The sequence below is a fragment of the Equus caballus genome, chromosome 2 (genome assembly GCF_041296265.1).
Source record: "Equus caballus isolate H_3958 breed thoroughbred chromosome 2, TB-T2T, whole genome shotgun sequence".
NCBI lineage: Eukaryota > Metazoa > Chordata > Mammalia > Perissodactyla > Equidae > Equus > Equus caballus.
Window position 1 is genome coordinate 3449160 of NC_091685.1, and position 13086 is coordinate 3462245.

The window sequence follows — 13086 nt, forward strand, 5'->3', positions numbered from 1 at the left end:
GGCCTGAACCTGGTGGTGCTCTGCTGCCCACAGAGAGAGGAGGTTGGCCAGACACTGCCCTGGGGTTTTAATCCAAACATCCCCTGGAATAGGCTACATTCAACCTGGTGAAGATGTTTATCTTTTGTATCTGTCTGAAGTAAGCTTCCTTTCCAAAGACTCCTGACTAAAATAGGGAGTAAAGAGAGCTCATCTACATTCAGAGGGATTCTCTTGCATTTCGTAGCTATTCACTGCAGAGATGGAGCTCTTCAGATCCAGAGGACATGTACTCAATGATTCTCTCACTGTCTAACTTTGGGCAACTTTGCTTAACCTCTCTGTTTTCATTTCTCCATCTATGAATTGGGCATGATAATACTTTTTCATCTTACATAGTTATTGTGCAGGACAGATGTGATAAAAATTTCATCCATTCATTCAGTCACTGCTAGGAACTTGAGATATAGTGATGAATAAGACAGCTGTGGCCTATGCTTATAGTCCAGGGGGAGAGATAGACATAAATCAAGCTCGATAGAGAGAATTGTTGAAAGAACAATTGTGGGAAATGTTATGAGAAAGGAATGTCATGAGAAAGGTGCTATGAGGGCCTGGGCCTGAAAGTGTCATTCGAGGTGTGTCTCGAAGGATAAATAATAGGTGGTCGAGTGAAGAGGGAGGGGGATGGGCTTCTTGGTTAAGTAAATCAGCACTCATGAAGTTTCAGAGGAGTTTGGCCTAAACCAAGAATGGAGAGAAGGCCAACATGTAGGCTGACCATATGCCCTGTTTGCTGGCCACAGTCCCTTTTTGGGCTCAGAGTACCCATTAACAGACCCTTCTTGCACTCTCTAAAGTGTCTCTGATGAGAAATTACACAGTCATCTAATGTGACTGGTGGGTAGCGAGCAAAGCGGAGCGTTAGGCTAGACGGGTACACAGGGACAGGCAAAGGTTTTGTAGGCCTTATTAAAGAGTTTGGTCTTTGTCCCAGGGCAGTAGGTACCAACTAGAGGGTAAATAATAGTGAACATTTATTCAGGATTTCTATGTGCCTGCATCATGCTCTATGCTTTAGAAAAGGTAGGTGGGTGCTCTTGCTATCCCCATGTTGCGTCTGAGGAAACCAAGTCTTATTGAAATCAAAGGGCTTGCCCAGGGCCACATGACTGGTTAGTGCAGAGCGATGATTTGAAGGCGGACCTCCTTCCAAAGACTGGGTCTTTAAGCATCCTGACACTGCCTCCCAATCGGAAAGGCTTCTGCTATCAATGCATTCTGTTCAGAACACTTAGCGACTTCAGTACCCGCTCATTGGAATGAGTTGAAGCCTCCACAGCAACCTCTCCCTACTCTACTCTGTGGAATGGTAGAACCGAGTGTTAGAAGGGATGTCAAATTAGTAGCAATAAAATCCACCTGTGGCAGCAGGAATGGGGATCAAGACCCTGGTTCTGCCAGCTGTGACCGGAGCAAATCCATTTCCCCTCTCAGAGTCCAATCCTTAACTCCAGTGGCGACGAACCTGGCCCTTCACCAGGCTGTGTCCAAGGACACACCAAACATGAAAGAGCTCTGTAAGCCGGAAAACACAATAGTGATAACAATAATGAAATGATTGGCAGGCATTTGTTGAGAACCTGGTTCTCAGTAAAGAACTGTGACAAATGATTTATGTAACATTGTTTTCATTTACCCTTAAAATTGCATCACAAGTGGATACTGTTATCATCACCATGTAATGTGTGTGTAAATTGAAGCCCAGAAAATTAAGTAACTTGTCCAAAGAAACAGGCTGGTACTTGGAGCCAGCCTGGCGGCCTCCAAGCCAGGACTCTTCAGCATTATTTAAACCATTAAACAATTTTATCCATTCCAAAGAGGACGACGTACCATAAATGGCTCTGAACCATTTCTCCTGAGAGCCCAAAAGCCCCCAGACAGGATGAAGATGTTTAAGAGGAGACGAGGTGGAAGGAGGAGAGGCACTGGCTAGTGAGGGTCTGTCCAGGAAAGGAAAAGTGACCTCAGGTCAAGGCTCACCCACAGGGCTTTGAGGGGGTTTCAAGATGGCCAGACAGGGTGATGAGACCCAAATTTGTTAGGAGACAAATGATGGGTTTTGTTTTGAAAATAGGTCTCTTTCTTGATCCCAGTGGCATGGTAAACGAGAAGACGACTGCCATCCTGGGGAGTTCTCGGGTGGATTATATCATCAGTCAGTCAACAAACACGGCACAAGCCAAGAATGAACTAACGTGGTAACTGTCATGTTTGAAATTTTACTACATATCAACCATTATTCCATATTCTTTATGCACATTACTCAAATTAGCCTTCAATCAGGTGTTAATATTTCTGTTTGCAGATGAGGAAACTGAGCACAGAGAAATGCAATCTCAAGCCCGAGGCCCCAGAGCCGGCAAGCGGATTTGAACCCAGGTTCCTCTGACCTCAGTTTGTGTCTCAATCCCTGGGCAGGCTGCCTCCACTGACAGGAGACCAGGTGGAGCTGTCTCCACTCACGTTTATAGAATATCTGCTCCGGGTTGGGCCACTGGGCATTTTTATATAACTTAATCGATTTCATTTTAGCGTTATTATGCAACCCTGGGTGAGGCTTAACCCTTCTGGGCTTCTGTTTCCTCATCTGTAAAATGGGAATAATAACAGTGCTTCCCTCAGAGGGCTGATGTGAGGATTAAATGAGATAAGAAATGCAGAGCACTTAATTCAGAGCCTGATAAGCAGCAAGAGCTCAAGACGTGTTGCAAATATATAACGTTTGTAGCCTGGGGCTGGGTGCCCTGGAGCAGGCAGCAGACATCCCTTGGCCCTGGCATGGTGGAGAAGAGCTACTTTTAGCCTCATAACTACGTTTCCTCTTCTCCTCTTCCTCTTCTTCTGCACGTACAATAAACCGCACATATTTCAAGTGTACACATACACTGTGAAACTGTCATTTTAATCAAGATAGTGAACATATCCGTCACCCTACATATTTCTTTGTGCCCCTTAAGAATCTTTTTCTTTTTTTTTATTTTCTTTTTTCCTTTTTCTACCCAGGCCCCCCGGCACATAGTTGTATTTTCTTCGTTGTGGGTTCTTCTGGTTGTGGCATGTGGGACACTGCCTTAGCGTGGCTTGATGAGCAGTGCCCTGTCCACACCCAGGATCCAAACTAATGAAACACTGGGCCGCCTGCAGCGGAGCGCGTGAACTTAGCCACTCAGCCACTGGGCCAGTACCCGATTCAGAATCTTTTTTTCCCAGGCTCATCTGCCACACTTCCCATCCCCATCTCCAGGCAATCACTGATCTGTTTTCTGTTGCCGTGACTTAGTTTGCGTTTCCAGCATTTTATATAAACAGAATTGTACAGTAAGTGTTCTTTTTTAAATTTCACTTCTTTTACTCAGCACGATGACGTTGAGGTTTACCATGTGATTTCATGTATGCACAGTCATTCCTTTACACTGCCGAGTACCAGCCCACTGTGAAGATTTACCGTAATTTATCCATTCACCTGTTGATGAACATTTGGTTTGTTTCTAGTTTTTGGATATTAGAAATAAAGCTGCCAAGAACATTGGTTTTGTTAAATTCCTAGAAGCAAAATGGTTGGGTCTAATGATAGATGCGTATTTAGCTTTTAAAAAGCTGCCAAACTGTTTTCCAAAGTGGTTGCAACATTTTACGTTTCCACCAGCAACGCGTGAGAGTTCCACTTGCTCCACGTCCTCACCAACACTTGGTATGTCAGTCTTTTAGAGTTTTAGACATTCTAATAGGTGAGTAGTGTATCTTAGTGTGGTTTTAGTTTGTATGTCTTTAATGACTAGTGATGTTGAGCATCTTTCCACGTGCTTATATGCCATCCATATATCTTTCTTGGTAGAGTGTCTGTTCAAATCTTATGTCTGTTTTTAAAGTTGAGTTGCTTGTTTTCCTATTATTGAGTTTGAGAATTCTTTATACATTCTGGATACGAGTCCTTTATCAAATATGTGATTTGAAAATAATTTCTCGCAGTCTGTTGTTTTGTCTTTCCATTCTCTAAATAGTGCTCTCCCAAAGCTTCCTGCTGATCTGTTCGTTGTTTTCCAGTCTTTTTTCCTGTGTTTTATTTTGGATAGTCTGCATGTTTACTGTCTTCTGCTATGTTGAATCTGTCATTAATCCCGTTCAGTTCATTTTTCATCTCAGATATTGCCATTCAGTTTGGATCCTTTTTACATCTTTCCTGTCTCTACTGAACATGTTCAATCTTTTCCTCTAGCTTTTTGAACGTGTGGGATACTGTTGTAATAACCATTTTCATGTCCCTGACTACCAGCTTCATCATCTGCGTTGGTTTCAATTGATTCTACTCCTCTAACAGGTTGGTTCTTTCCCCTGTCTTGAGTAGTTTTCTTACATGTATGTGCTGCTCTGCTCTGCTCTCAGCTGAATGGTTAAGAGGAGCCATCTGCAGATGTCAGGAGCTCTCTCTTTCTGCAGGTATCTACCCACCTTGTGAACTCTACCCGCCTTGGCCTCCGCAAATCAGGGAGTCCACTGGCCTCCACCTGGATTCTCCGTCCTGTGTTGTGACCTAAGAACTCATACAACCTGTAAACTGGGGCAATTGTAAGACTTACTTACTTTGCTTGTGTCCTGTCTCTCAGGGATCTCAATCCTTCATTGCCTAAATGTCCAATGTCTTGAGAATCATTGTTTTTTGAGTTGTCTCACGTGGGAGGGTTAATCTTGTCCCTATTACCCCATCTTGGCCAGAAATAGAAATCTCCGTAGTTTCCTTAGGTCTGAAGAACCCTTATAGTCTATTGCCAAACCTCTCATTACTGCAGATTGGGTAACTGAGGAGCTGTACATACGCTATCTACAATAGGGAGTTTGGGGTTTAAGGGCTCTAACATGCAGTATTTGGTGTTGGGCTTGGGTAAATGAACACGGTAAAGGCTGATGGGGCAGGCAGAGCTAGATTGTAGAGGATACTGAAGGCCATGCAAGCAGAAGGGACTATCTTGTGGTTAGTGGAGGACGAGTTGAACAATCGATTTAAGTCAAAGAATGGCATAGTCAGGCTTCATTGCCTCATTAATATTTGCACACCCCTTTTTTATGCAGTTGAATTGTATTCACCTCTAGTCCTGGAGGGAAGTTGTAGGGGCAAGGAGCTGAGCTTGCTGAGCTCTAGACCATATTCTGATCTGATCTGTGTGACTCTGGACAAATCAGTTCATCACTCTTGGGCCTCAGTTTCCACAGCTGTAAAATGGGAATCCTAACACTTATATCCACATCCACAGCTTGTAGTGAAGATTGGGTGAGATAACGTATGTTTGACAATACACTATAAGTGCCCAGAACAGGGCCTGGCACACAGTAAGCCCTCAATAAAGATGAACAGTTATTAACTGAGAAAACTGAGGCTCGTGAGGCTGTTTTGATTGTGGTAACAGGGTAAGTAAGGGGCACTACGAAGCCTCCAGCTCAACTCTCTGGTAGCATTCCGTGCCTATGATCCTTGAAAGCAGGATTTATTCCAAAAGAGGTAATAAAGATTGGTTGAGGCAAATACCAACAGGGCCACAAAGATATCCATGGTGGTGGAGGAGGAGCCCTTGCCCTCGGGCGCTCTCTGGCCCAGCAGTTACAGCCCAACCTGACACGATGCTCTGAGCAATGAGAGTTGGAAGCTGTTGGATTGCGGCCACACGGAGGGTTACAGTTAACCAGCTAGAATGAATAATCAGAGCTAGACTGTGGTGTGCAATGGTTTGTGGTCATATGTTTTAATACAATGTTTTGCGCAAAATTAAACTATAAGAGGCTCCATCACGAAACGAAAGCTCTTATTTGTAACCTTTGTACAGGCTGTTCTCATGGCGTAAGACGCGGTGTCTGTGTGGTCAATGTTCCCTACACGTCTGACTGAGGACAGCTGCACTGCCTTCACCTCTCAGCTCCAACACTGGCAAACCTTCCCTGACTTCCCCAGGCAGATGATTTGTTCTTTCTCTTTTGAGTCCTCTGCAGTTTCGAATACTGCCATTTTTATAATTGCCTTGTTTTATTTTATCACGTCTCTCAGTCTGTGTCTCCCACTGGGCTGTGAACTCTACGGCAGAAGAACGACTCCTCATTTGTTTGCTGGCTACCTGGAACCTCAGACAGGCCTGGCACTCAGAGTGCTCAAGAAATATTTTTGGGGGCCGACCCAGTGGTGCAGCAGTTAAGTGCTCACATTCTGCTTCCCAGTGGCCCAGGGTTCACGGGTTCAGGTCCCGGGTGCGGACACGGCACCGCTTGGCACACCATGCTGAGGTAGGTGTCCCACATAAAAAGTAGAGGAAGATGGGCATGGATGTTAGCTCAGGGCCAGTCTTCCTCGGCAAAAAGAGGAAGATTGGCGGTAGTTAGCTCAGGGCTGAGCTTCCTCAAAAAGATATGTATATATTTTTGGAGAAATGGATGAGTGAGTGGACATTGGGAATATAAGGGAATAAAGAGGCTTGAACATAGTAGGAGCTCCCTTTTCTTCATTTCTCTCCTCTGTATTAGCCTGAGCTTTTAGAGGCATATTTGATATCTTGCTTGCATCTTTATTTTTACCCTTATTTATTGTCACAGAGCATAGAGGAGGCGCAGCAAGTGCTGGCTGAATGAACAAACAAATAAGCCTTGAGCCTTAGCTGCCTTATCTGTTGCCTGAAATGGTTGGATTAGATGTCACAGTTGCTCAACTAACATTCCTGAACCTCTGCCATGTGCCTGAGACCGCATCAGTCAGGGACAAAGTCCTTAAGAAGCCTACAGACTATAGAATGAGAGGAGGACTGTCATGCAAGGTAGAAAGTCAGAAGTCACATCTCAGGATGGAGCTGACACTGACAGGAGTGGATGACACTTAAACCGGGACCTGTCCTGTAGGATGGAGCAGGTTCTCAGGAGATGGTGCAGCTGTAGTTATGAGCAGAAGGTTCAAATATCGTCTCCTCCACATCTCTCAGCCAGAAGTAACCTTTTTCTCCTTCTAAATGCTGTAGCTCTCTATCTGAACCTCTAACAGAACACCAACTCCTTTCTTGGAGGGTGAGGTGGTTAATTTTCTATGTCAATTTGACTGGGCCGTGGGGTGCCCTGACAATTGGTCAAACGTTTTTCCGGGTGTGTCTGTGAAGGGTTTCTGGATGAGATGGAAACTTTTGAGTTGGTAAGCTGAGTAAAGCAGATTGTCCTCCCTGATGGGGCCTCATCCAGTCAATGGTGGAATAAGAGGGAATTCCTCCTGCCTGACTTCTGAGCTGGGACCCCGGTCTTTGCCTGCCTCCATACACAAACTGAAAAATCATCTCTTCTCAGGTCTTAGGCCTGCTGGCTTTTGGACGGGGACTATGCCGTCAGCTCTCCGGTTCCCAGGCCTTCGGACGTGGACTGGAACTACACCATTGGCTTTTCTGTGTCTCCAGCTTACCATCTGCAGGTCTTGGGACTTCTCAGCCGCCATAATTGCATGAGCCAATTCCTTATAATCAATCTCTCAGATACATATCTATATTCTGTATCTCCTTTTGGTTCTGTTTTTCTGGAGAACCTTGACTAATACAGAGGGTAAGAAGGAAACCAGCCTTTCCTGAGCCTGTATATAACAGGGTCTGGGCTAGGTGCTTTATACCTATTACCTCATTCATCTCACATAACACCCCTCGGTGGGTGGATGTAATTTCCATCTTATAGATGAGAACACTGAGGCTCAGAGAGGTGAACAACAGTACCGAGGTCACGTGACCAGCAAATGGCAAAATCGGGTTAAAATCTCCTTCCCTTTAGCTCCATAGCCCATGCTAGCTTTCCTCCACTCAACCACGTCCTTTGCTCATGTTTTATCTCTCTATTAGATAGTAAGTTCTTTGTGGGCAGAAACTAGTCTAATTATTTTTCCCTTACTTGTCCACCTCTAATTCTCATGCCCAGCGCAATATCTGGCACATGATGGGGGGCGGGGGGGTGACCTCAGGAGTTGTTGAGTGATCTGCCTGGGTCATGGGACTCCTCTGCAGGAAAGGACTTCAGAGACCACTGAGCTCTGCCCATCCCTCCTTCTAGCCTTGTCTTTAGTCCAGTTCCCCTCTACATGCTCTTAGCTATTATATGCCCATGTACTCTCCACGGGAGTTCCAGGGCATCCTGAAGTTTGCACCAAAAGATTGAGGAGCACACCTCATCAGGAAACACTTCCCCAGGCCCCTCTTGGCACTTGGACTCGCCTGTGCCCCCTGGGCCTGGAGCCAGCTCTGCAGTTGGGCTGGAGTGGGGAGGAGAGAGTGTGAGCTGAAGAGGACCCTGACAGGCTGGCCGGGCCCCTGCTGGTTAAACTCTGGCTATAAATAGAAGGAATACTAAGCAGAATGTCTTCTTAATATGCACATGGAATTCATTTATTTAATAAAGAATTTTCCTGGAAAAGAGAGCTGAGCTGTCAGAGCTGAGCTATTTTTGAATAGAATGTGAAAGAAAAACTCAAGAGAATTATTTGCTATTTGGATTTATTCTTTTAAAATTGGTCACAATAAAAAGCAACACTATAGGGGCAGAAATAAGATCAGTGTTTGCCGGGGTAGGTGAGGGGTTGACTGGAAAGTGATGTGAGGGACCTCTTTGGGGTGGTGGCAGCATCCTACAGCTTGGTGGTAACAGTTACGTGGCTGTGATGTTCGTCAAACTCATAGAAGTGTTCACCTAAAATGAATGAATTTTACTCTGTGTAAATTATACCTCAACAATCCTGACCTACAAAGATGTCACAGTGTTCCTGAGGGAGAAAGAGAAGGAGTGAGGAATAAACACTTTCCAAAACCTACTTTGGATGGGGTTCTCTGTAGTTTCTTTAGATAATTTACCTTATTTAGTACCTGCAAAACCACAATGAGTTAGAGATTACTATCCGCGTTTTACAGATGAAATACCTAAAGTTGGGAGAGCCTAGGTTAGTTGCCCCAGGTCGCACATAAGCTCCTGCTGGGCTTCATGAGGAGGTCTCAGAATTCCATAGCGACCTCCCTCCACCTTCCTGGATGTTCAGCAGGACGGAGCCTAGAAGTCTTCGGGAATAGACAGAACTGAGTTTTTGCTCCTTATGTAAAATACATCAGACAGCTCCATGCTTTCTCTCCAAAATGTTCCTCCATTCTGTATTCTTTGGCTGTTTTTGGCTGCTTCTGGGAAAAGGTCTTAATAAGGTGCTAATGGTCTTTAACAGCTTTATTTAGTACCCTTTTTATCAAGTGTGCTTGACTTTGGGCAGACTTTGAAATCTGAAAGGGGGTGGGGTGCACTCTGTAGGGCCTGCCTTCCTTCCTGGATCCCATTCCCGTGGCTGACATCATGAATCAATCATGATTCTCTAGAAACCCCGACTTGCCCTTGCACCCTTTCATAACATGGTCCTCTGGGCAGGAATTACTAACCCCTGTGAGTTGACACTCAAAATCAAAATCCTATTTGCTGTTCTACCCATGTTGGTAGGCCTAATCTGGGAGCATTTATAAACTGAGGATGAAATCTTATTTTTTCCTTTCCTTGAACCAGGAACCAAGAGAAAAGGTGATGTCTGGATCTAGGGGCAAAAGTGGAAGGAAAATGGATTAGACAATTAGAGTTGAGTTTGGATGTCAGCTCTATCCCCCTTCCCCCTTCTCACCTCCAACACTCCTTTTCTTCATCTGTGGAATGGAGCTAATAATCGTAGCTGTCCAGAGTGTTATGGTGAAGCTTAAATCCATTGGAGTAGCACATAGGGAACAAACTTCACCATGCCAAAGGCTCTATGCTAAAGGCTTTTACATGCATTATCTCATTCAAACCTTCCAAGAACGTTATGTATAAAAAACTTCTTAATTTATATTTTATAGATAACACTTAATTTGTTCAAGTCACACAGTAAAGGCTGAAGTTGCAAACTGAACTCCGGTCTGACTCCAAAACTCATCTCGTTCATCACGAGCTACATTGCCTCTGGTTCCAGGCACGGGGCAAACAGTATTTGGGATGCTGTATCCTTTGTTATAGGGCTGAGTGGCTTGGCAAGGACTCAGACTGAGAACTGGCTCCTACTTTAGACTGGCGCAGGCACTGAAGAGATGAAGAAGCCATCTGTGGCAGGGAAATCTGGGAGCGGTGACAGGTACCATCACCATTTTCAGGATCCTGCTAGTCTCAATGGTGCCTTTGTACAAATTAGAAAAAAGTGCCCCCTTTGGGCAGATGAATTACAAATGTCGCTCCATTTGGGAAGATAGCTCAACAGGATGCGACGCTTAGAGTGTTTGGATGAAAAACAGTGGGACCCTTTCCTCTGGGTGGAGGAATTAGGACAGGGTGGAATCTCAGCAAACATTCAGTCTCTTGACCAGTGTCTGTGCAGTATACAACCTGGATAACAACACAAAGTGGCCCGTATCTTGACAGGTGGAAAAGGCACAGTCTTGGGAGACTTGGGGACCGGTGAAAGGTGAATGTCCAGATAGGTAATTTTCTCAGGCAGATAACATCATTGACCTAAACCAGAATTGGAATCCAGCTCTGAATGATTCCAAAGTCAGAATGACTGATCCTAAGTATCACTGGGGGGAGAGGGGAGGGTTGTGATAAAAGTGAAGAATACCAGGCCCTTCCCCTGAATAATTCAACTCAGTAAATCTGGTGTGGGTAATTCTCATGATCAGAAAAGTTTATGAAAGATTGCTCTATCCCATGCTCATCATGCTGTATTGCAACTGTCTCTCTTGGCAGCCATGGTAACCATCTGGCCTGCTGGACTGCTTCTTGAGTGCAGGACCATGTCTGATTCAAGTCTACATCCAGAGCACATAGAGCAAGTTCTGGGACATAAAATAAAAAAGAGTCGCTCAAGAGAGAATCCATCCATCCATCAGTTGAATGCCTTCACAGTCCGTCAAAGAACTCTTGCTGACTGATCATGCTATTGCTCTCTCTGCCAATGGAATTGCAACTGCTTCCTAGTCCCCTAATCACCGTCTATTCCTTAACCACCCCCTATAGGACAGGACCACTATTCTGGGAGGTCTTTCAGACTTATCTAGAACGTGGCATGTTTCCTGACATCCATACCAACATTTAGGTCTGGGCTCTGCTTCTAACTCATTGTCTGTGATGGCACGTCTTTAGGTCTTGTAGCGCCGTTTTTAAAAAGGAACAGTTTTGCAATATGATTTCTGAAGTCTCTTCTAACCCGAGTGTGCTAGAATTTTCTGTCTGGAATCTAGAATTTCTGGTAAAGATGAGACAGACTTATTCGAGGCCTTCATATCGGCATCATATGGCCTGTTGGTTGGAGCCTGGATGATGAGCCACTGTAGTCTGGGCTTTTCCTGAGGTCTGCCTTGCTGGTGGCAGAGTTTCTTTAACAGTCGTGCTCCAGCAGGCTCTGGCCACCCCCACGGGCAACTCAGTGAATACTGGCTGCCTGATGGATGTGTTAGATGGGAAGCCAACTGGATGAAGGATGCGTGAGGAGCCCTGGAAAACACAGTGGTTCAAAGGGGAGGGCTGCGCCGAGCAGGTTCCCAAATGTGCTTACCCGCCCAGGCTCTGAACGCGAGCTCCGTTGGAAAAACACGTGTTTCTGACTCCAAGGGAAAGGCTCTAGGAATAATAATAATAAAAGGGGCTTTGAAAGCTTCTTGGAAATCAGCTTCTATAAAATAGTGTTTTGAGAAATTGAGCGCAAGTCAAGCAGAAACATGGATTGAAATTCTCCCTTCGCATACTCATTCTTTTAAAATATTTTATTTTTAAATATGAAAATAATCTGTGCATATGGCTAAAGAATCCAAACAGTAAAGAAAAGCACAGAATTCAAAGCAAAAATCTCCCTTCCTTCCTCTCTTTTCATGTCTCATGAGGTAACAGTTTATTTCTGTTTTGTGTGCGATTACTATGTGAGTTTATAAAAATTAAAAAAAATTATTGTGGTAAAATATGCATAACATAAAATTTACCATTTTAACCATTTTTGAGTGTATATAGTTCATTGGCATTAAGTACATTCACATTGTTGTGCAACCATCACTACCATCCATCTCTACAACTTTCTTCATCTTCCGAAAATGAAACTCTGTACCCGTTAAACAGTAACACTCCATTGCTCTCTCCCTCTGGCCTCTGGCAACCACCATTCTTTCTGTCTCTATCAATCTATCTAATCTAGGTCTCTCATATAAGTGAATCATACAATATTTGTCCTTTCGTGACTGGCTTATTTCACTTAATTTCTTTTTGACTATATTTTATTTTAGATAGGTTACTACCATAACTCTATACACTTGTATGGTGTTATTTAATCTCTCAAACTTAAACAGTATTTGTTGATTCCCCACAATGAAAGATTAAGTGTCATTGCTCCGCTTTCAAAATCCCTTCGCACTCTCCCTCTCTCACGCTACTATTTTCAGTTCTTTAAGTTATTCTTAGGTTTTCAGGTAAGTGCCTTCTCTACTGAATACCAGACTCTTCCAACCAACTGCCTGCTTGATGCTTCCACTTGGACGGCTAACAAACATCTCAACCTTAAAATATCCCAAACTAAATTCATGCTTTTTGGTTCCACCCCACTCTGCCCTCTCCAACCTGCTCCCCCACTGTCTTCCCCACTCAGTAAATGCCAACTTCATCTTCATAGATGTTCAGAAACCGAATCTTCTATCACCCCTCCCTCCAACACCTTTTTGTCCCCATCAAGGTTCATATCCAAATTGGTGGAAAATCCTGTTGATTTTAGCTCAAAATATATCCACACTCTGACCACTTGTCATCACTTCCATTGTCCAAATCATCACCATCTCTCATTTGAATTGTTGAAATATTCTAACTTGTTTCCCTGTTTCCTCTCTTGCCCTCTCATAGTCTAATTACAAAATAGTAGTCAAAGGAGTTCTTTTAAAATGAATATCAGATCATGTTACTCCTCTGCTCAGCCAATGGCTTTCTTCTCATTTAGAATAAAAACCGAAGTCTTTAGGAGGGCCCAGGAGGCTCCATAGCAGTGCTTTCAAACTTCCAAGTGCATAAGGTTCACCG

At 44.2% G+C, this 13086-nt stretch overlaps 1 long non-coding RNA gene across 1 annotated transcript; it reads left to right on the forward strand.

Annotated features, from left to right (window-relative positions):
• Positions 1 to 5931: 5931 nt before the first annotated feature.
• Positions 5932 to 12021, forward strand: LOC138920201 (uncharacterized). The gene is made up of 3 exons (XR_011430977.1): positions 5932 to 6312; positions 7358 to 10171; positions 10780 to 12021. It is a non-coding gene; the product is annotated as an uncharacterized lncRNA (long non-coding RNA).
• Positions 12022 to 13086: the final 1065 nt, after the last annotated feature.